This window comes from Cuculus canorus, chromosome 5, assembly GCF_017976375.1.
Source record: "Cuculus canorus isolate bCucCan1 chromosome 5, bCucCan1.pri, whole genome shotgun sequence".
Lineage (NCBI taxonomy): Eukaryota > Metazoa > Chordata > Aves > Cuculiformes > Cuculidae > Cuculus > Cuculus canorus.
In genome coordinates this window covers 13,002,632-13,026,752 of record NC_071405.1, presented here as the reverse complement: position 1 = coordinate 13,026,752, position 24,121 = coordinate 13,002,632, and the positions used below count along the sequence as shown (strand labels likewise).

General features: G+C 38.5%; 1 protein-coding gene across 4 annotated transcripts in view; it reads left to right on the top strand.

The window, feature by feature from the left end:
- The window catches only part of NELL1 (neural EGFL like 1), a 299,987-nt gene that overhangs the window by 182,952 nt on the left and 92,914 nt on the right, over window positions 1-24,121 (top strand). The gene's annotated exons all lie outside the window — the stretch shown is intronic.

Sequence of the window (24,121 nt, the reverse complement as noted above, 5' to 3'; positions counted from 1 at the left end):
GATTATGTTTTCATCATAAAAACGTATTTTTTTTGTTGTTGTCTGGGATTGCGTACCTTGTGATTTTCTAAACAGAATTACAGTAACAGAAAACTAAGTTTTAGTTTTTCTTTAAATGACAACTATTGAAATAGAGGAATATACTGGATAAAATATTCTGAATAGTTTGGGGTTGCAAGAGGCTGGTAATTAATCTTTCAGAATGTTGTAAACTGGCCAAGCAATTCCTTAAAGAAGAATGAAGATTTATGTCATTCTCGTTTAAAGCTCAAGTTCTTCACCAAGATTGGCCTGTCAACTGCTAAATTAGCATTTACCATCTGATTACTTTTTGATACGACTTTCTTTGAGTATTGTCTGTGTGCACAGGAACATTTAAAACTGCAAAGCACTTTGTAAGCATTTCAGAAGGAATACCAAAATGTTATGAAAATGGTAGGCAAGTTAAACCTTGGTCTGTCTATATGGAAGATCAAGAGGTGATACTGTGGAGAAACTCTGAATGACGTTTTCAGTCTTCGGTTACAGTGAATGTAAATTGCAGCGTAGACAACTATAGTTTCAGTGAAGTCTGAGTGAACAACCTGTCTGCTTGACTGTGATATTTTTGTTTTGTGAGAGTAATACAAGACAAACCCTTAATCATATTTCGTTGAAGCAGGAATGTTTAGATTAGTTATAAAACCCCATGTTTTCATACTGATTTTCTTTGTTTGCACACCTGGATATTTGATTTAATGTGCCAAAATTCAAAGCGAACCTCCTACTACATATGTATTAATCTAGTAATGTTGAAGTAATGAAATTTCACTGGAGAAATGTAATAAAGTTTTTACCCTCAAAGTTCTGTTGAGATATGAGTTCTGGATAAAATAAATATTGCATGTATTTTTTTAGCATGTCTTGAATTGCACATGTGAATGTAGTTATATTTGTCTTTTTGAGACAGGTGTACAGGGAAACAGAAGAAGCAAAGTATGTTCTTGTATTCTGACTAGGGAGCATGAATTGAAAAGAAAACAGGAGGTTATAGACAAGTTGTTTGCAGTCTAATAAAGTCATTAGGGATAAGAATGGTCTGTCGCTACATGGAGCAATTACTACTTCAAACCAGGTAGTGTTGGAATGGTGTGGGTTTTCATAACAGGCAAATTATCAGTCACCTGTTACACAAATGCTAGAGTTGATGCAAGGAAAGGACCATGTGAACATGTCAGGACAGCTATAAACTACTTATGCTGTCTTGTAGTAGTTTTGGGTCTTCATCTTCAGGTGATATGGGTTGGAAAAAAATAAATATAAAAAAGATAAGTTTAATGTAATACTGTCTGAAGATGTGATAACATTTCTTTCCTCATCCATAAAATGTTCCATAAATAGTTGCGTTATAGATGTGTAATACACAAAACAGTTTTTCCAACTACTACTAAAAAAAAAATCTCTGTAGTTCAGTAAGAAATCTTATTGGTATTGTCCAGCAAAACCATAAGTAGAAAAGCAATAATTTTACGATGAGTGAAAAGGATTGACTTTGTGCCTGATTGTACAATCTATTTCAACGACCTATTTTAGCAATATAACAAAAAATAAAGTCAGACTAATGTTCGTCTTTGACTCTACTGCATAATATTGTGATAGTCTCTACCCCGGATACTGTTATTAACAAAACTGGAATACTGTTATTTGTATTTTAGAAAAGAAAAACATTTGTAGTTAAATTAAATTGTGTGGTGAACTACTGGTAAACCTAATGAAATTATCCTAGCAGGAATTTGTGATGTTTGCGCTTTTTTTGTGAAAAGTACAGAGAAATAAAAAGGACAGAAATACTATTTTGATTGCTGAGGGTTTAGAAATAAAAACAAAAGTTGAAGTTAAAAGCAAATATTTTTTTTAAAAATTTGTATATTTGTGCTGTTGCATTTCTTGAGTAGAAAAATAAATGTCATGTACAAGGAATGGCTTTTCTGTAAATGTGGTAGACTAGGCTATGTAACAACAAACAGGATTGTGTCAAACTAGATGTGGAAACTGTCATGAAGGAAGGTGGTGGAAAAGGGTGCAGATTGAGATGAAATGTACTCCTGCATTAAAATAGACACTGCCATAGTTGGAGTGACATAAAAATGGAAAGAGAAGGGGAGACGAACACAAGAAATTATTTATAAATACATAGTTAGCAATTGATAGACCATGAGACTGTATAATAGAGACAAATGAGACATCTTCTATGAATGCTCTCAGTTTTGCTGTAAGAAGTGGGCTTTAACATCTCAGAAAGATATGGAAATTTTGGCAATAGATAAGAACAGAATGAGGCTGAGGTGAGCTGAAATGACAAGGACAATGCTGTGCTGTCACCATTAGTAAATTTGACAGAGTACTGGACCTAGAATCAGATGGATTATATCTTAGGATTTCTTCAGAAAATGAGAAGTGAAATAGGGAGGTCTTTGCTGGAAGAAATTACAGCATTAAAGGCAGAGGGCAGAGGTGTAACTTGTTGAATTGAGAGAGAGATACTGAATCTATGCTTTTGTTCAGTTACTTTTTCCTGTGAAGGAAACAGAATAAATTCAAAAGAACTAAAGGTGATGGGGAAAATAGAATAAATTGTTGGCAAGTGAAAGGAGATTCGTGCCATATCCATTTACTTGAATTCTATAAATGAATTACAGCATTCATAGCTGAGGGTATGAAATAAGGAGCAATTATTTAACTAAAATTCAGGATAGGATTTAATAGTGCAGCATAATGGTAATTAACTTAGGGTAGAACAGAGAGGTGATAAAAATTGATTTAGCAACTGAATGTACTAGTTTAGGTATAGTGGGCAAATAACTACCTGGTACAGTGTGGCACTCTGGGATGTGTCTGTCAGGATGGACTATGTGGGAAATCAGTGTTTAGTGGCAGTAGTTAGATGAAAGAAGTCTAAAACTGGGACAACCAGGTTTACGAACAATACGTCACCCCTAGAGAAGTTTGTGTGTGTGAGAGTAAAATTCTGTCGTATATAGAATGAGAAAAATCCACGGTCATGACTAGCTGAAGAACCAAGGACATTGATTACACAGGTAATTACCATTTTAGACTATAGAGGCTCTTGGCTTGTGCACTACTGCAGTGTTTCTGTGTGAAATCTTGGCAGAGCTTAAATCTGAGAGGCTGGAAAACATGTACAGGGAAAACGTCTTTCTCTGCTTTTTATCCTGATAAGTTCTTGTTCCCATTCCACTTGATAACCTTGCGCCGCATGCTGTGGAAGTGACATTTATTAAAACATAAAGGACCTTGTGCTCCACCATCTACTTTACCTTAGCGAGATGGAAGCTAGAGAATATTTGATGCAGGATGTACAGTTCTGCAGTTTAGCAGAAGCATATTATAGAGCTCGTGCTTTGTACCGCTGGCTGAAGTCAAAGAAAGGAGCCAAAGGTATATTGAAACATCAGCAGGTTTCCTACAATAAGTGACGATATTTGGGATCAAATGCCTTAAAACAAACAAACAAGTCCTACCCACCAGATTTTATAGGGGCCATAGATTGGCTTTTTAGCATGAACAATGTACAAGTCACCATCAAGGTTTTGTTGCAATCAGCTGTTTCCTTTTGTACAAGGAGACCTAGATGTAATGTAAAAGCCTTATCCTATCTTTGGCATTTTGTTCCAAATGTTTGTTTTGAAGTATAAATTCTCCCCATAGAAGTCCTTATATATTATCATAGAGGTGAAAGTGTCCTTGAATATACTCTGATGGTAAAGGGGCCATTTCTTCTGAAGTGTGGACAAGGCGTGTTTGCTAATCTTTGTTTCATATATCCCTGTATTGGGGAATGAACAGAAATCTAGCACTTAAACAAGTGCAAATATTTTTTGTTGTACTTCTATATTTTTCTTGTACAGTCTGTCTAGCAGGTATATTTAGTGTGCTATTAATATCTCATTTAGTGGTTTCTACTGAGTTGCAGATTTATTAGAATGATTAAATGAAGTGGATTTAGTTACAGTCATAAAGCTGAAAGCAAACGTGTGCAATATAACTGATGCCTGGGCAGAGAAACATCGGGTATTGTGAAATAAAAATCAAAACAGTTTTTATTCTAATTAGTATTCAGGCTGCAGAATGGTTTATTTCTGCCAGAGGATAGAATATGATATTCTTCCCCCCTGTTATTCTTCTGTAGCATTTCACAGGAGACACTTAAGGGATTACCACTTGGTGTATGGTGGTGTCTTAAAGAAGAAAGCCATTCTTTTTAAGTGGCTCAGTTCTTCTGGTGTAATCTGGAAGTTCAGATTAGTTTCTTAATTGCACTGTTGGTCTTTATACAAATGTGCCTTGAAGGATGTGTTTGTGAGTGTGGCTGTTACTGATGGACTTACTGGTCACTTCATGAATAACTTGTTTGGAACCTGATATGAAAAGCAACCATATTTCGAGCAGACAATCCTATCTTTTTTTAAGTAATGGGTATAATCACATGGTGTCTTTATTTATAATACCTTTGGAATGTTTAGTGACAACCAGAGTACATCACAAGCTTGAAAATTATTTGTTTTTGTTGTAAATCAGCAAGTCTTCCCATTTTACTCTGTCTTAATCTCAAATTGTAATTGGATGGACATGTTTTAACAAATAGCAATTGGAGACCTGTCTTCCATTGTAGTTTTCGTCTTTGTTTCCAAGCAGGTAAAATAAATACTTAGTCTGAAATACAATTTCTTTCATTTGCATTATTAAATATATCTCTTCTGATATCTAAGCTGTATAGTGATAGTGTAGTAAAGAGATGACTAAAGACAAATTTTCATCTGGTAATGAAATTTCACCAGCTGTGAAAAATATGCAAGAGTATTTGTGGTAAGAGCTAAAGAAGAAGAAAACAATCAGTCTTTCTGGGTATTTTTTTTTTCCTCTTCCTGTGCTGTATTGTCTGTTTTTTTTTTTTTTTTTTTGTCTCTTTTACACTGACACCAGCAATGCTGAGGTAGATTAACTTTAAATGCCAGCAACGTGAGATAGTTGGACGTGCTGGTATCTTGATATTAAAGCATATCAGATCACTGTAAGGTGACTAACTGCCACTTAGGTTTATGTTTTTTGCATGTATATATGTCTCTTGGAGGTGGAGATGAAAGCCTTTATGAAGCATGTTATGAATAATATGTAGGCCAGTACTAAAATGGAAAGGAACAAACGCATCTTTCTCTATAGCCTTTCATTTTTGTAGCTGTAAGGCTTTGAATGGTTGATATGCCTTATCATGGCTTTAATTGCTCTTTTGGTGTAATGCTCCAATGTTTTGGTGCTCCAATGTTTTGGTGTAATGGTGTAATGCTCTTACGAAAGGATATGGGAATTTTGACTCGTGCTGATATTGTCATCCTCATTCTTCACCGTATTTAGCTCTGTGTAGGTTTTTTATAATGGATCTGTACCTAATAAATCACTACAAAGGCAGATGGGTGGTGCATTCATGTGCTTTTTGGTGTCACTTGGCACATACGGAAAATGCCATGACAAGTTTATACATTTTGGGTGAAACATTCTAGATATAATGATTTTATAATTTAAAACCAATATACAGGTATACAACACTGCAGTTAGAATTCTTATACATTTTTCTTTCTAGTACTAGCATGGTTGGACTCAGAATCAAGGCAATACGATTGAAGCCACAAAATTTTCTATAGTCCTAAGTTCACTATATTAATAAAATAGAAAAGTTGTAGTTTTAATGTAAGAATCCTTGTATTTTTGTCCTGTTTAGGTAGTTATCAAGAGTGGTACCTTCATTATAATTACTGTGTTTGTGTATTGGCTTTTGACTTATATGAACTCCATTTGTAAATTATTTGTTCCATACTTTTTCAGTTCCCACTGTTTTAATGTTCTTGGTTGGTTTTGGACTGTAACGATTTAAAATAATTTTGATGAAATTAAGATGATTTATGAAAATTTTTCTTGCACTTAAAACATCATCGCCTACATTAAATCATGTGAGATGTTGAAATTAAGACATAATTATTTTTGCATTAAGAACTAAGCTATGCATATCCACCACCATGCAGTCCAATTTTACAGCCTCTCCAAGGGCACAATGTTCCCTGTTGATTGGTCCTGCTCTATGTATGAGATTGTTCAAGATGATTTAAAAAGCACATTAGTTATGAAAATAGATCATTTAAAACACATGATTAATGTAACTTGTTAAATCCAGATCCTGATCTCTTTGCTGTCACAGATCATCTCACTGCTCTAGATTTCTAGCCAGTTTAAAAAGGAGGTAGCACTGAGTTGTCCTTGTTCAGGAAGTAGTCTGATCCAGAGCAACTGTTCTATCTGTATAAAAGGAAGGAAATTCTGTTGTTATCTGCTGGTGAAATATTTAAAACTTGATCTGACAGATTTTTCTGCTTGTATGAGTGGGTCCAAAGGGCTCAGCAGACCTTCTCATGAATGTTTATAAGGATTCCTCAGTTCAGATTCTGAACTGGAGATTCTCTCATTGACTCAGTTGCTTATTGTCTCGTATTGCTTTGGGGTTTACATTGGTTCATTTAGAATCAGCGGTTCACTTTCTAGGATCGCAGGCATATATGTCATATACAAGAGGATTACACAGTGTTGAGAAGTTAACCAATATGTTCCCTATGATCTCCTGGGCAGTCAAACTGGGTTGCATGGGAACACAGGACTATTTCAATATTCATTGCTTTCTCTTTTAAAACAGTAGTTAATAAAAGCAAAAATGCAAAGGTTTTACTTTGTATGTAATGTCTGCACCATATGTTGTATCCATTTTCTATGCTCTGAGGCCATCTCAGTCCCTAACTCCTGTTTGCAGCAGGTGTATCGCCTCCCAGGTCTGTCACAGAATCTCTTGAGGAGCCCAGTACAGAGTCTCCTAAAGTCAAGAAGCAGCTTTCTAATGCTACTGGAATGGTTCATTTATGTTACCCAAATTGGTACTTTTTTTATTTCTTCCTGTAGTATTAATATCTAAAATTTGAATAAAACTTGTCAATTATTAAGCCTTCAAACATGCCTTTTGTTCAGAGAACTCATTTGCTATGCCCTACTGCCTTTTTGACAGTAGAGCAATAGGCGTCATGGTCAGTTATTTTGTCCGCAATACTGTCTGTTTTAAACTTGTAATCCTTATGATTCGTGAAACCCAGTCTATTTAGATCCGTGACTCTCCTGGCCTGCCCTGGGAGCTTGTCATGCAATGATTTGGAACAAAGTACTTATTTTTTCATGGTGGGTGGGAAAAATCAGTTCAGTAAGAGCGTCTTGAAATATCACACTGCACAAACACTGTTGCAGCGTGGGCTTGACTCTGTGCTGCATTTGGAGCACAATAATAATAGCAGCACAGAGCTCTGTCTCTTGTGAAATCAGTTAGAGTGTGCAACTCCTTCAGGATTAATGTCTACAAATCAGGCATATTAAAAGGCAAGAAGATGCCAAAACCATGACATTCTTTCTTTTCCCTGTAGAACGTGACAAAATAATACTGAAAACTGAATATAAATGTCTTGCTCAAATGTAAAATAAGAGCATTGCAGTTATCGGTTTTGGTAACACTAGTACTACTGCACTGTCACCCCAATGCTGAAGGAAGTACCTCTTCACACAGCACGTAACTAATCTGGAGAACCCTTGGTGCCAGAGTGATGAGGAGACCCGACAGACTGAAGAAGGTGCTCCATGTCAGAAGGAAATTCCAGCCAGCGGTTGTGCAATGATTGGTTTGAGGAAGGTCGCGGGAGATCCATAGGAAGTGTTGCCAGATCCTTGCCCCATTTTTTTCACTTGACTTTAATTACGGGCAGTAGCCAGAAAGAGGTTCCTGGGCTACTAGAACCTCTAGAATGACCTAGTTGATTTGTTTTTATGTTCTTCAGGCTGAGATTATTATTAGAGCAATTTCTTCTGTGTAAGGATAGTACTGGTAATTTGTTTATGTATTTTTTATTTGTACAAAGGTGTCACTGAGATTTTCAAAGGTGGTTTGTGGGAGTGTTTTTTTTTTACCATGGCAGTGGATTAGACTACAGCCAGAAAACTTCTTTCAGCCTCCTGTTCCTATGAATTCCCCACACTAGAGTGAACCAAGGTATAAACATTATAAGTGATCTGTCAAACATGACTCACATAGTCAGTAGCTGATTCATGCTTTGTTCCCAGACTGACAGGTCTGTTCCTAAGCCATTGGGCTATGATTTCTCCACAGAAACTGTCAAAAGTATTTTAAAAATATGTAAGGAATCAAATCAAAAGAAATATTAAGATTCCAAGATAAACCATTTGTGGATATTTAAAGTTTAGGTCACCTATTAAATCTTAAGTCCCTTGCATTTGCTACTGAAATACAGTCCTTCCTGATAAAATCCCAGGTTCTGGGCAGGGGGTGGAAGTTGAGCTCTTCTTCAGTGCACAGTATACACTCATGGATCAGTGGAAGAGGTGAAGTCTGAAAGCAGATATTCAGTGTTTGATATTTTTGTTGTTTGTTATGTGACCCTAATATTATTACTGTCCCAGTATCTACTGCATTTAGGATTTTACCAGATCCTTCAAAAAGCAGTCTTTGTTGTTCTTATCAAATGATTTCAAAGGAGTGGTAATGTACCCTAGCTGCCTTCAGATTATTCCTCCAGTGTCAGTGAAGTGTGAGTGATTTAGTGTTCAAGCGTTTGTTCACATTTTCAGCAAGGGCCTGTAGTGCTCCCTCTCTTATTTTTTTCCATGACTTGAGGATGATGATGTTATTCTCTGTGGTCTTGCCATTGGAGGAGGATGTGGGAAAAGGGGTTCAGTTCCAGCCTTATATGCGAGTGTGTTATGGTTGACTTTCATCTCTGCATCTCCTGCAGTCCTTGTTGTCTTCCCATTTTCTATGTTCCCCCACTACATCTTTCCTCTTTAGCTTTGTCCTCTCCTGCCTTGGTTTTCCTTGTGCACCAATGTGAAACATGATGAATGCTGGAAGAATATTAAGAGGGTATGATTAAAAATTTACAAAGTGAGATGATTCAGAGATGTGGCAAAAAGCATATCCTTCAAATCTGTGTGTTAATGCCTGAGCCCAGGGAGAGGAGATGGTCTGAAATAAATCTGAAATATCTACCTGTTAATTATTTTGAGAAATATGTGGGTATTTTTGATACAATGCAGCTTCTGGTAGATATCCAGCACAGAAAATACTTAATTACAAATGGTTTGCTTGACCTTTATAGTAAGGAAAATGTGGCTTGCCCTGCATGTGGGCATTGCTTACTTTGTTTTCATGAGTTATGTTATTTGGCTTACTAGGTTTGGAGGTTGCATTTAATTGTTGAGCGCTGGGAATGGCCAATCTGGAAGCCATGGAGGATGTTTGAAAGAAAAAATTGCATATTTGTATCTGGAAAGATTCTCCAATTTAACTGTTTCACAATGGTGCTGGTGTTTTAGCCTCTGCAATGTGCTGAAAAGTTGAGGCACCTCTGTGTGTGTATAGAGTTCTTATATAAAGTGTTGAACGATAAAAATAATAAATGTGGCTATGCTAAGCAAGCATATGCTAAGTACAAGACTAACGGCAAGCTTAAACAGTATACTGCGAATGGTACCTGAAAGAAATGTTGCTGTGACAAAGAATCTATTCCAGAACCTACTAAAAAAACCAAATGGTGCTTTGAAGATTGTGTAATCAAAATGAATTATTAGGTGAATTCAGCGCATGAACTACAAGAAGAATGTGAATTAAAATAGCTCAGAACACATTACATGCAGAGGGAATTAGAAGTTAAAGTAAACCAAGTAGAGGTGGGAATTGCAGGGGTCCCACTTTTCAATGTGATTTAAAATTCAGTCGTTCAAGAGTAAAAATGAACGATTTGTATGTCATAAAAACTAAGAGTTTTTATTTAGGTATTCCTGAAGGGCCAGAGCTGCGTGACCTATGTTGTTATTCTGCCGATAAATACTCAAGCATCTTAGTGTGTCACCTTGATGATGCATGCAGTTTTCTCCCCCCCCCTTTTTTTTAAACTTTTGGTTATACACCTAAAGACGGGAATTGTCAGGGTGGATTTTTGAAGCTAAACTATTTATTTGAAGGTTATGTGCTACATGGGCACAACAAAGAGGACCTGAAGTTTTAGAATGATATAAAATTCACAAATGTACTTCTGTTGTTTAAAAAAGTAAAAGCAATACACATCTGTATCTTTGTACACTTCTATCTTGCCCATTTTTCTCTGTAGCCTGTTAATTGTGTTGTAGCCTCAAGGGTAGACATGTATGCCTCCTATAGATTATGGAATGCATTTGCTGCCACTGATGAATAGACTGGAAAACTGTTCTCAACTGTCACTTGTACTATTAAAATGTGTCTGCCCATTCCCTTGAGCGTATGATTTCACAGTGTCTGATGGCTTTATGAAGGCGCTGCTGTGAGTGGAAAGCCTTGGGATGGAATAAAATGGCAGTTGGGTGTGGAAGTACTAGAACACTCGCAGAGTTTTAGTAGGGCAATATCAATTCCCCTGCATTAATTATAATGGTTTACGGATGCTCATTAATATGCCACTTTTATTACTGAGACACATGGTTGTACAGCTTTCCTGACACCTATTATTACCTCCCTTTAAACAGAACAAAGGAAACAATAGTCCTCTGACATTGCCATGACATACGTTATTTCCCAATAAAAGATTGAGGTAATCAAATCAGTCCTGCATGCACAGTGCAGTATTCCCTTAGCCTTTGGAGAGAGGCAAGTGAGAAAATTCTTAATGTGGTAATTTTAGACCTGACTGAGCAAGGTGTGTGTCTGACTAAAAGTAAGTGATTGACTCCAATGAGTTACTCACATAATTATTTTTCTTGTTTCATGCTGAATATCCATTGCTGTGTTTATATCATACAGGTTAGAATAAACACAGATGGCAATCATTCATCTTTTGCTGTGGGTATCAAGAGGGGGTTGAATTCATATCTGAAGAAGGGATAACTGAATAACTAAGTCCACCTATCACTTATCTTTGAATAGTTGGCAAATAGAGTGGGCTCAGAATATTTGGAAACTAATTTTCAGTGACATCACAGAGAAGCAGTCAGAGCCAAAATAAAAATGAGTGGGATTCTGGATTGCTAATGGTTATTGCTAAGTGATTTTGAGTGCTCTGTTATTTATTTATTCTTTGACTGCTGTAAGAGCACTGGAATGAAGAAACAGCTCAGATGTTAAGGTTTAATCCACTCACTGTTTCTTGCATTAAAAGTTCATCAGGTGAAAGAAACAGTAACAAAAAAGGAGCAGCACACAGCCAGAGTAGAGGACAGGCAATATGCTTCTCGTCTTAGGGCTGCTTGCTGTAACTGTTAACACAGGGAGTTTTAGGTATCCTTGTTCTTACTTTTCTTCTCCTGTGTTTCCGATGTGTTCAATTGTGGGATAAGAGAGTGAAAGATGGGAAATCTCTCTTGCTTTGCTTGACACAGTGCATTTTTTCAGAAAGAAATGGATCTCTGGGTTTTGTTTCTTTAAAAGTGAGGGGGAGCTTAACCCTCATACTTCCCCAGCTTCTGGACAAGTGCTTCAGCAGGAGACAATTATGCAGGGCATCGGTGATGACATGGTTCCTTAATATCATTCACATGGACTTGTGTGGCTGGAGGCTCTTTGTGGAAGTCGGTACTTTCTGTGAGGCTCCCTGGCAAGCTCTTACAGCACTTGGGCATGAGGACGTGGGGTTAAAAGTCCTGCACAGACTGAGGCAGCTTGTTTTCTTCTTATTCCAGCTGACAGCACCTCATTCTGTGCCAAAGGTTTATGCACTGTCTCAGGGTTTCTGTGCAAAGCACAGGTCCTTGGCACCTCTAACAGGGCTTAGCAAGTAGGCTGGGGCAGAGCCAGAGTGTGCTGAATGGCATTTTTAGATGTAGTTACCTAAATTCTGTCCACGTTGCATGAGGCATGCAAGTGCTTTTTTTGATCTTTTCCTATGTGTTCTTCCTTTACATATTGCTTATGTTACTGTACCTGTTGGTCTGGATGTCTACTAAGAGAGTTATATCTATCTATAGAGTAAATTATACCTATTCCATCAAATCAGTTGCATGAGAGCAAGTATAATTAACTGTCACTGATAAAGGTAGATAGTAGAAATTGGTGTTTCTTTGTGCCAAGTACTTAAAACTGAAGATTGCACATGAAACAGAAGTATGATATATATCTTGAAATATAATTTCAGGTACTTTTATGGTGTGTTTCAAAGCTCTGAACTGTGTTTTTTGTATAGGCTTCAAAATCTTTTATATTGCTGTGTTCCAGCAGTCAGCGAGAAATGTGCTGGCCTTCAGTGCAAATAAACTGTGCTGTACAATGTGACTGAGCTTAATGTTAGCAAACCTGGTATAGTGCACTTGCATTTGAATGTGGTTATTTAATTGTTACTTAAACCATCATGTTCATTCTGACACTGTGACCCTGATAAACCTTGTAAACTCTCCCCTAGGTCTTACCAGACAGGTCCAGTCAGGCTCCCATCTGTTCTAGGTAGGCAGGCTAGGCACATGTTAGTGAGGTTATATATGAGGACAGATAGTCTGTTCTTGCCTTGAAAAATCAGATTTAACAGATAATATTTCAAACTGCTGTAAGAGCTTAAGCTGTTACTTCTCATGAAATTGTGAGGAAAAAGCATCTTCATTAAGAATTTGTTCAGGCCATTTAAAGGATACATGCGCTCTTCTGACACTCGTCGCTGTTTATTTGTAGCGTGCCGCAATGCTGAAATGCTCTGCAGGACTGATTGCTCTGAAATGTCATAGGTTGCATATATGTGTCTCATATTTGCGACTTCCACATACTGCAAAAGCAACATTTATCTGCACTTAGGTGAGCCACTTAAGCACTTGTTTCATCCGCAGACTGGCTCTGAGGTACAAGGAAGAAAATACCTCTAATTTAAGGGAAATTATTTTAACCCTACAGATGGTAACACACTAGTTTATAAAATGTGCAGTAGATGGAGGATGCTGAAGTTGGTGCCTTTGCAGGCAGTTATTCACATTTATGTGGATGGTGACATTTCTTCATGGGGACTGTTGAACATGCATTCAGAGGCTTTAACATGGCCTTTCTAGCGTGTGCAGTGATAAATGGCTGTAGATGTGGAAATGTCAGAAAAGTGATCTTACTAGAAAGGAGGAAAGTAGAAACTTTCACGCAGTGGTATTTGAATTCTGCTTAAGCTTGAGGGAGAAGACTGAGAGCATCTCCATGCTGTGCAGTGGAGTGTGGCCCAGTATTGTGGGCAGCTCTGATTGTGCCATGATGGCCAGAGCATGCAAAGGGCACAGGGTGTAGAAAGCCAGGGACTCACTGATCCCTGCATGTCCCGTGCAGTGTCAGATTGCCCAGCCGTGCTCCTTCACTGTCTCCAGTGTCAGATCTTGTTGCTTGCTCAGTCCTACCTCGGGTATCTCTGGACCATTCTGTGAGGTCCACTTCTTTTCTTTTATTCAGGTATTTAGTAACCTGAAGTCAATTCACTGTTTTCTGTCACGTTTCCACTATTATTTTTATGTAATTAAGATGCTAATATAATTACCAGAGTTATTGCTGAACCCAGCCTACCTGCCTTCTCATGGAAGTCCCCAGCTAGAAAATCAGCCTTATTCAGTCATGTTAGGTATTTCTCATTAAACTGTAATAATTTCAAAAGTCTTTCAGTAAGTCAGGTGAGACTTTCTCATGAATGTATGATAATTCTATTGGTGATAGATCATATAAAAATATTTTCTGCTAGCAGGGTTATTTGCATTTCACTTGCAATGTCAACTAGATGACATAAAATTTCTTTTTATTGTGTTATTTCAAGGGTGCAGGGAATTGAGTGCTGGATATAAAATGTTGTGAACACAGATCTTGTAAGTTTGAACCAACACAAAGCTTAAAATGCTTTTTGTTTTCCAAGCCCCAAAATGATGCAGGCATTTGGGAAGTTCAGTTCTGATCCTCAGCAGTTGCAGGTCACATTTACTAATTGCACTATGTAGTTGCACATTTAAACGATGCTGAAAGAAGCGTTTGTGCATCACAAAAGCAATATTCTTGTTACGTTTGGCTTGCTACTGCTTCATTGCAAAAATATGGCTTTATTGCTAGTCTACTTCTTCAAAAATTTATTTTAGAAGCCCAAATTTTTGTTAAATGAAATGTACGAAATTCAAGTACCTTTCAGTGCAAAAAAGTAATAATTTGTTGAGCTGGTCAATTGCTTTAAAAGACATGAGAATGGCATAACCTGCAAATCAAGAAGAGAGTTGACTCTAGCTTCTTTTGATGTGAAACTCTTTTCATTGTGTAGTTAAATACATACTGCAATCGGTTTTTAAGATGTCGAGCAGCTTTCCTGGCTTTTATCACTTGAATAGCTTCCACTTTGTGTATACTTTAAGAATAGATCACAAAATCATCTATTAGGAAGCCTGTAAGGCCTGGTGCTAGTGTGTTGTTGCCCTCAGTTGTGTGTGATTATTGACAACACTTGCTTCGTGTCCGGGACAGTTGAAAAGTAAGAGTTGAAAAGTTGTTTTCTTTTTGGACTGAGGCATTTGCTCTGCTGTAAAGATTTAATGTATTGATAACATATTCTGTGGAATTTCCGTGTTAGAATAAATTTTCTGAAACTGACATTTCATAGAATCATAGAATGGTTTGGGTTGGAAGGAACCTTAAATATCACCCAGCTCCAACCTCCATACCATGGGCAGAGACACCTTCCACTGGGTCAGGCTGCTCAAAGTCCCATCCATCCTGGCCTTGAACCCCTTCAGGGATGGGGCATCCGCAGCTTCTCTGGGCAACCTATGCCAGTGCCTCACTACTTCCAGACTAAAACGTTTCTTTCTAATTTCTCATCTAAATCTCCCCTCTTTGAGCTTAAAACCATTCTCACTCATCCTATCCCTCCACTCCTGATAAAGAGCCCCTGCCTCACTTATCCAGTAGGCCCCCTTTAAGTTCTGGAAGGCTGCTAGAAGGTTTCTCTGGAGCCGTCTCTTCTCTTTCTCTTCCCCTTCTTTCTTTCTCTTCCCCTTCTTTCTTTCTCTTCCCCTTCTTTCTTTCTCTTCCCCTTCTTTCTTTCTCTTCCCCTTCTTTCTTTCTCTTCCCCTTCTTTCTTTCTCTTCCCTTTCCCCCTCAGCCTGTCCTTGTATGGGAAGTGCTCCAGCCCCCTGATGCTCTTCATGACCCTCCTCTGAACTTGTTCTAACAGATCCAGGTTGTTGGTAGAATCATGGAATCATTTAGGTTGGAAAACACCCTTGAGATCATTGAGTCCAACCAAAAGTGGTTGTGGTGATCAAGTGATGGTGATGCTAAACCTGGCTTGTTGAATGCAGACTATATGGATGGTCTTTGCTTTCATCAGCCTTCTTCATGTGATCCCTTCAAACACAGGTTGTACGAGTTCTGTGCTGTTGTGGTGTACTGCTTAGTTGCTTGGTCCCTATATTCTTTTGTGTTATGTGATCAATATTGACTTAATAAATAGAACAGGGGAGGGAGAATCGAGCTAGTTCAGTACCTCCTTGAGACAGATACGGAAACTCATCCATGCTCTGCTTAGCGCTCATCAAGTCAATCAGATTGGTCAGGTCATAATTATTACCTCTCTCCTGTGGGAGCCCAAGCTTATCTGATTGTTCAATGCTTCTGTACACACGACGAATGGAGACTGCATTTTGTACACATTATTGTCTGTATCTTAGAACACCACTTAGTAAGGGAAAGAAACAAGTCTGTTACGAATACCTGTCACTGCCTATGGCCATCACTGCAGCTTGTGGACTGGTGAGAAACAGAAGACAGGATAATCCAAGGAAGCAATTGTCTGTTTCCCTTCTTGTCTCATGTTTTCCTGCTGGTGGACAGACTCCAGCCCATGGAGTTATTTCAGATTGTCTTTTTTTTTTTTTTTCTTTCATTTCTTACTGGCTTCCAAATTGCTGCCATCATTGCCCAAGAGTCCCTGCTGAAAGGGCAGAACCTGTGGACTGTCCTGAGGATGTCCTTCGTATTGGTTCATTGAACGAACAGCTGACTGAGTGATAGAGCAAAGGCTTTCAGTTTGCTTTTCCACAGAGTGCAGAATATTAACTGTTTCAGTGCATTTATTTTCCACTAGCTCCAGTAAAGGAGTACATTAAGGTCACTTTTTCTCTTGAGTCTCCCAGCTGGTTATGTAAAACGTTACTTCACCACCAGGACAGCATTTCTTTTGCTGTCATGTGATGCTGGGGGTTAGCCTGGCTTTTTAGGTGATTCTGTAAAAGGATACCTCTGTGTATTGAGTTATTGATTTTTGAAAAATACATGCTGTGAAATTAAATGATTAGTTAAATACTAAACTGTTGGGAAGAAATGCCCCTTTAGTGTCTTTTTAGGTTAGAATTTATAAAGACAAATACTTCTTATTTTAAATTCAGCACGCTACCACAGACCCAATAGACAATTATTTTTAAATGATTTTTTCTTTGCTAGTTGATTTAGTGTGAATGAAATCTAGATTGACAGTCCTAAAGGCACAAGTCCTCAATTCAGTTTATACATAGTGTAACACTGACAGGAGGAAGGAAAACTTGCATTCCGTTGGGAAGGGATGAGCTATGACCTCCAGGAAGCCTAGTCTTCAATGACTGGCAGCAAACTTGTAAAATGCGGTCAATTATTTTTATTAGGCTTTGTTTTTGGGCCACTACTAAAAGGATTACTTTATTTTACAGTCTGCTTTAGTGTTAGTATCTTTATCTTCCTACCTGTATGAACGTCAGTCTCTCTCATCTTTGGTTCTTCACCTTCTGTTTCCTCTTCCCAAGCAAGAAATTTGTAAATACTCTGATAAGAAACTTGCATTTCAGAGGGCTTTGCCACAAGAACTTGGTCATAGAATGTCAATTTTACACTTTTCAAGAAAGATACTTCTCGCTTAGTCTGATTATTTCTTTTCCAGCATTAGAAGCGTCTCTAATTGTGAACTTTAAATAGGAGTACAAGTGCGGCCAGCTTGTACAGCGAGAAAATGTTTAATTTCCAATTAAGTATTGGGGCAGCAATGCCTTGGGGGCAGAAAGGCAAGAGGGGGTGGAATTAGTCAGTGGTGTTTGCTGACTGGGTGATTATTAGCAATAGGAGATACTGAAAGTTAATTAGAGTTTCTGATCTGGAACAGTGTCTTAGGTTTTAATTATGTCTGGAAGTCTAGTATTTTACATTTTTTCTTTTAATTAAAATGTATGAATTTAAGAAGTGAGACTTCGAAATCTTAAATCTGGGTAGGCCAAGAGCATTGTCTACATTATGCCATGTTCAAAAAATAACAGTGGTAGAAGCTGATGAAGGTGGAAAAAAGAAGGGCTTAAATATCTGACCTGTAAAAAATGAAATTAATTGTAATAGTGTACAAAGCCAAGCTCCTTGGCAGAACTCCAGCCCATACCTGTGTGATCAGATATGTTCATCCTGTTCCGGTTTGTCATGGGGTCACACTATGTTGCTGATTGTCCCGTCTTGATGTGAAACATAAACGTAGAAGATCCAATATGAACAGCACTTAGAATCATGCAAATGTGATCCCTGAGTGTCCTGGGGAAGTTCCAGTTGCTGTTCAGTTTTGTTGAGATCCAGACATCTTATCTCAGCAGCAGATGAAGCAATTCCTCTGCTACATTTTTACACCGTGGCTTCAGGTTTAGGAGTGTTACCCAGTAAAATGCTGCATGGAATAGAGCATACAATTTAAAGCAAACAAATTAAAAATGAAAAGCATTGGTGAAAGCACTACTAAAGTTACTCTAATTACTCCTGATAGAAATATATTGTAATAAAAGTTATACCCACTACAGTATGAATTTAAGTTTGAACTCAGATAGGCATCTGAGTTACTTCTTACATTTTAATCTTTCCTGAAAGGGAGTGATCCACCACCACGGCATAGCTGACTCTGGTGATGGATGCAGACCATTTCAGCAATTCTCTTTGTCTTGACAGCTCTACTCACTCATCTGTGGTGCTTACACCACTGGGATATATCTCCCTGGGGTTGGTTTTGTATCTCAGCAGATTTTCTCTCTCAAGTGACGCTTTTGTTTTATGTTGTGAGAGATATGTGTGAGAGGTATGTTTTATGTTGTGAGAGATGTGTGTTTATTCCTCCTTGGAGCCTGGATGGAAGTGGCACAAATATAGTAACTCTTAACATAAACTAAGTTCAGCTTGTTCTTTTTTCTGTTTCTGACCAACAAGTGAGGGAAGGTCTATATTTAGTACAGGTCAGAATTTTAAGTTGAGTGTAGTTGAGTTTGATATATTCCATAGAGGCAATATGCTGATAAAACATGCTGTATTAAAAGCCTACATACAGAAACATATGGCAAGAGAATAAAGGCAGGAGAACAAAAGTGAGGTCCTCCTGGGTGGCAGTGGATTGGTGGTTTTGTTAAGTTCAGCATATCTCTTTGGGTTTGGCGTAGGCTTGGGCAGTCTGCTTGTACATTTAAGGGCACGCATATGGAAACAAATACTTATTGTTTTTGTAGATGACTTGAAAAATACGTAGAGCCAAGTTTTCTAAGTTCTGGGTTTTAGTGATGGTGACAGAACTGTAAGTTGAAGACATGACGGCTTCTTGTGTTGTGTTGTTTACATTACCCCGTTGAACATCACAGTATAGTGAACAGCAGTCCAGAAACTTGTGGGGGAAGAACCCATCTGAATTTATGACAGTGGCATATTTAGAGTGTAAGATTAGAGTGTAAGTTTCTGTATCCTCCTGTTGAAGCAGTCACCCACCAAAGGTCTTGGGAATCACAGAAATTGGAGCTAGAGAAGGTTTTTTAATGAGTGGCTTGCAGTTGTTGAAAATAGCTGCATGGATCTGGGCTTTGTTTTGGATTCCTTATTGTCATTTCCACTAGTGCAGAATGTCTTTGTGTTGTGTATTTCTAGGAATTGTAAATGGGGAATAGTTTATTATTGCTTGCATTGCATAGGAAAATTATGTCTCAAGAATAAAAATTGGTAGAATATCTTACTAATGTTTGTGACAGCACCACCAGCTGTAGTACAACATAGGTTTCTTTTTTTTTTTTGAAAACTCAATCAGTATATCTTACAGTGGCTTAAACGGGTTACTGCAAGGTGAAACCTTTGTTCTCTTTAATGTCCCTAATTCACAGCTTTCTTGTAGTAATATCATATCGCTAGAGAAATTATTCCGATTTGTTGGATGTGAGTCTTACACATGTTTACAGATCTCCTCTGCCTTTTTATTATTAGAAAGTCATGTGCGGAGAAGACAATATCTTATCTGAAGAACTTATTGGTGAATTAATCAGTACAATTAACAGATCTAGTAGCCAGAGCTGTAGTGCAGGAATGTGTCAGTTTTACGTTACCTTATTATAACTGTTGGGTTTGTGCTTTTTTTTCCCATCTTGATTAGAAGTACTGTTGGAGCTTTCAAGTTGAACTATGCCTTTTCTCTCCTGATTTTGCAATACCTGTTTCGCTTAGTCATCTGTTGTGGTGATTTTACATATTAGTAGCCCTGTTTATTGGAGATTATTGAATCCAAAGAATTGAAATACATACTGAATTTCTCTATGAGCAGATTTTTGCCTTGAAATTTACTTAGCTGATACTGCATGCTGATACACATAAATTGGAAAGATTGATTTTTGAAAGACTGCAGCATTTTTTTGTTGGTGGTAAATTGCATATGGAATTGAAGAAGAATAGTAGACTTCTGTTGTCTGTCGGTAGCATGACAGTAATCTTCAAAAGCAATCTCTGCCAAGAAATGATGCTATAGAAAGAAAATTTTGCACTCAGTAAGCTTCGTCATTACTGCAACTTCTGCATAAAATAAAGGAGTACAGAGAGCTTTGTTATGAAAGCTCGAGTGCTCCTGAACTTTGAGGCAGGAACTTGCAACATAAAACTGTGTTGCCTTACTTCAGAGATATGTTTATGGCTGCCCTGAATAGAAACTTTTTACATTGGCATTGAAAAAACGTGCATTCTCAGTGTCTGCTGCCTGTATCTTAGCAGCCTGGTTCCTAGAAGGTTTTATAGGCATCTTGATTTCTGATAGTTGTTACCCTGTGAACATTTATCTTTAGGTAAAATTCTTTATTGTGGTTGTTGGAATGACTGTTGAGCAAAGTCTGTTGAGGTCTATGAAATTAGTGATCCTTGCAGATCTAAGTAGTCCCTAAATGCAAAATGCTTCCTGGGAATGTTGATATCTCTATACACTAAAATGCAGAGCGCTCCTTTCAGCAATGCTAACTGTTCCACAGCTGCCATGGGCCTCGTTTAAGTCTTTGAAATTCAGGAGGAGCCTTTGCACTGAATTAGTGAGGGTGGATCTAGATCTGTAGAAAGGTTTTACTTGACTGGGCGTAGTACTGAGAGCACGGCATGAAAACTACTAGATGTTGTAGTGGGTTGCCATTCAAAATACCAAATATGCCTCATTAATCATAATATATTAATGATGACTTATGGGGGTTTTGTGAAGACTTCCTCTGGGAAGAATTATATGACCTAGTGGATTAGAGTAATCATCCACCGTAATACTATAATAGCCTAAAACTCTTAGCAGCTGATGACCGGGAATTTTTCTGTGCAACTGGGACTTTTCATTTTGAAGTAACATAGAAAGCGAGGTGGTATCAGTTTGTTGGTTGATTGGGAGGTGAACGTGAGCTGCTGCTGTGATGCAGCTGAGAGAAATGTGAAGTATTTTTACTAGAAGCAAAGTGCGCTTAATATTGTACAAGAAATGTAAGACTTGGTTGGAGACGTTGTTCTGAAGTGTCTGTTCCAAAAAGACAGTTCTAAACTGGGAATGTCTTCAGCAATAGCTGCGAGGATGTGTGCAGGAATGCAGTATCCATCTGATAAAAATGGATTAGAGAGTTGCTTTTTTTAGTGTAGCAGAATGAAGCTTGTGAAGAGTTATTTGTACTGTGTACAAGTTTGGTGAGAGATAAACATCAAGGAAGAAGTAGAAAACTTTAAAGGGCACTGTTGTTACAAGAGCAGATGATAGAAAATTTTAAAGAGTGAATTTAGCTTGGAAATTACAAGAAAGTTTCTGACCTTTCAAGGAGTAAGGAGGGCAGATTTTTATTAATGATTGATTCCATGTACAGTTGTTTCATTGACAGATCCGAAGGGGAGATAGCCTTGGGCCAGGAAAGGACAGAGATGGGCTGCAATGATTTGGTAATTTATTAGACTGCCACGGTTGCAGCTGGAGCAATACTTCTGAGCAAAACTTTACATGCTTTGCTTTGCTGTTAGTTGTCTGTGTATGAGTGAGAGAGGATGATTATCGTTAAAAGTCGATGTTTACTAAAAATGTTTATAGGTAAGATCTTAGTGGTTTACTGCTTCCTTGTGCACTTGAAAGGAGGGTGGGGTATGAGGGATAACGTGCTGACATCTTATACCAAGCACCTCCTCCTGCTCATAGGCCCAGCCGCATCCCCTGGCACCACAGGAGGAACAAAACTGGCTGTAGTGCTGTCCTACTTGTCCTTATCCTTGCTTGGAGGCAATAATTTGGGGTATTTGGGGCATGAGAAGAGTCTCTACTTCTGTTCATGGCCACCATGACTGGATCCAGCCCTGCACGTCAAAGTTCCACAGAAGACAGTCCTTAAAAGCAAAGGAGCCCAAGAGGGCTGGATGATCTTTAAGAAGGAAGTCCTGGCAGAGCAAGAGCAGGCCGTCCCTGGGTGCCAGGAAATGAGCCCGAAGGAGAGAAAACCAGCTTGGCTGAGTACAGAGATTTGGATGGATATCATAAAAAAGGGGAAAGTATATGAGCTTTGGAGGAAGGGGCAGGCATCTCAAGAGGACTACAGGGATGAAGTGAGATGATGTAGAGAGAAAATCAGAAGGGCTAAAGCCCAACTAGAACTGGCTGGATAGACGGGCCCAAAGAGTTGTGGTAAATGGAGTTAAATCCAGCTGGAGGCTGCTCGCAAGTGGTGTTCCCCAGGGACCAGTGCTGGGTCCAGTTCTATTTAATATCTTTATCCATGACCTGGATGGAGGGATTGAATGTACCCTTAGTAAGTTCGGGGATGACACTAAGCTGTGAGGAAGTGTTGATCTGCTTGAGGATAGATAGGTCGATCTGAACAGGCTGGATTGGTGGGCTGAGGCCAACGGGATGAGGTTTAACAAGGCCAAGTGCAGAGTCCTGCACTTGGGGCACAACAACCCCGTGCAGTGCTGTAGGACAGGGGAAGAGTGGCTGGAAAGCTGCCTGGCAGAGAAGGACTTGGGGGTGTTGGTTGATAGCCAACTGAACATGAGCCAGCAGTGTGCCCAGGTGGCCAAGAAGGCCAGTAGCATCTTGGCTTGTATCAGAAACAGTGTGGCCAGCAGAACCAGGGAAGTGATTCTGCCCCTGTACTCGGCACTGGTGAGGCTGTACCTTGAATACTATGTTCAGTTCAGGGCCCCTCGCTACAAGAAAGACATTGAGGTCCTGTAGCGTATCCAGAGAAGACCAACAAAGCTGGTGACGGGACTGGAGAACAAGTCTTATGGGAAGTGGCTGAGGGAACTGGGGTTGTTTAGCCTAGAGAAGAGGAGGCCAAAAGAAGACCATATCACTGTCTGCAACTATCTGAAAAGAGGTCTTAGAGAGGTGAGTGTTGGTCTTTTCGCCCAAGTGATAGATGACAGGATGAGAGGGAATGGCCTCAAGCTGCACCATTGGATGTGAGGAAAAACTTCTTCACTGAAAAGATTATCAAGCACTGGAACAGCTGCCCAGAGAGGTGACTGAGTCACCATCCCTGGAGGTATTTAAAAGATGGATAGATGAAGTGCTTAGGAAATATGATTTAGTAGTGGACAGGTGTGGTTGAAGTTGATCTCAAAGGTCTTTTCCATCCTAGGGATTCTATGGTTCTCCATGACTGGTATGTAATATTTTCTACCTGATGACAAATAAAGTGTTGGGGTGATTGATCTGCCAGACCAAGGCAATACCTAGTGTCTATCAGAGCATGAACATGATTCCAAATCACGGGGAAGAAACAATTTTCTGACAGTGATAAATTATGATATGTTTACTAGGTCAAGGTCTGTTGTTAATGAAGAGGTGCAAAATGACAGGTACTTTTTAGGTGAGTGGTGCTATTTTAAGGTGTTAGAAAGAGATGATAAAGATGTGGTTTTTGTTTCAATGAAAAAGATCAAAAAGAGAAAATCTCTGTGTATGTTTAATAATAGGATTATTGAATGAGAAATCTAACAGTTAAATGCATTGAACCAAAAATGTAGATGAAGGTATTTGGGGAAAGTAGTAAATGAAGAGGTGAAAATATTTACATCTCATTTCAGGCAGAAACTAGAAGTTTAAAGAAACAGGTTTGGTTTTGTGGTGCAAATAATTGTGTGTGGATGAGGTAGCTTGAGGATATGCATGTAATAGAAATCTGACTGTCTCAGAATATGTTCCATGTGTTGACTTAGATGTGATCAATGTGATTTTATTTGTGGTTTAAGATGCTCGTTTATCTTGCTGTTTTACATGGCTGTTATCACTCATGTATCTGTGGTGTGCACATGAATCTCAGTATCTAAGTAGATACATCAAAGAGCGAGGAAAAAATACAAGAAAATGCTTATCTTTTTCTTTCATTCAAACAAAACTCTCAACGAAAAAAGCCTCACTTCATCTACTGATGCAGTGCAGCTGTTACATGGAATACCATATGCAACAGTCTTTAAAGAAAGAAATGAGGAAAAGGAGCCCGAGATGGAGTTTAAAAAGCTAGCTAAAGAAAAGATGCCCCCACATCCTTCCTGTTCGTATCTGAAATAAAAACTGACTGTATAGATTAAATTGATGCTTGTCCATGCCTACCTTTATTCTGAACATGTAAAGAGAAGCTAAAACCAGAAATCAAAGTCACTGACCTGACCTGAATGAAGAAAAATGAACTTCAGGGGATAAAAGTTACTGAAAAAAAAATTCAGATCTCACCAGCACATATGCAAATGTTTAGAAATCAAAACAGC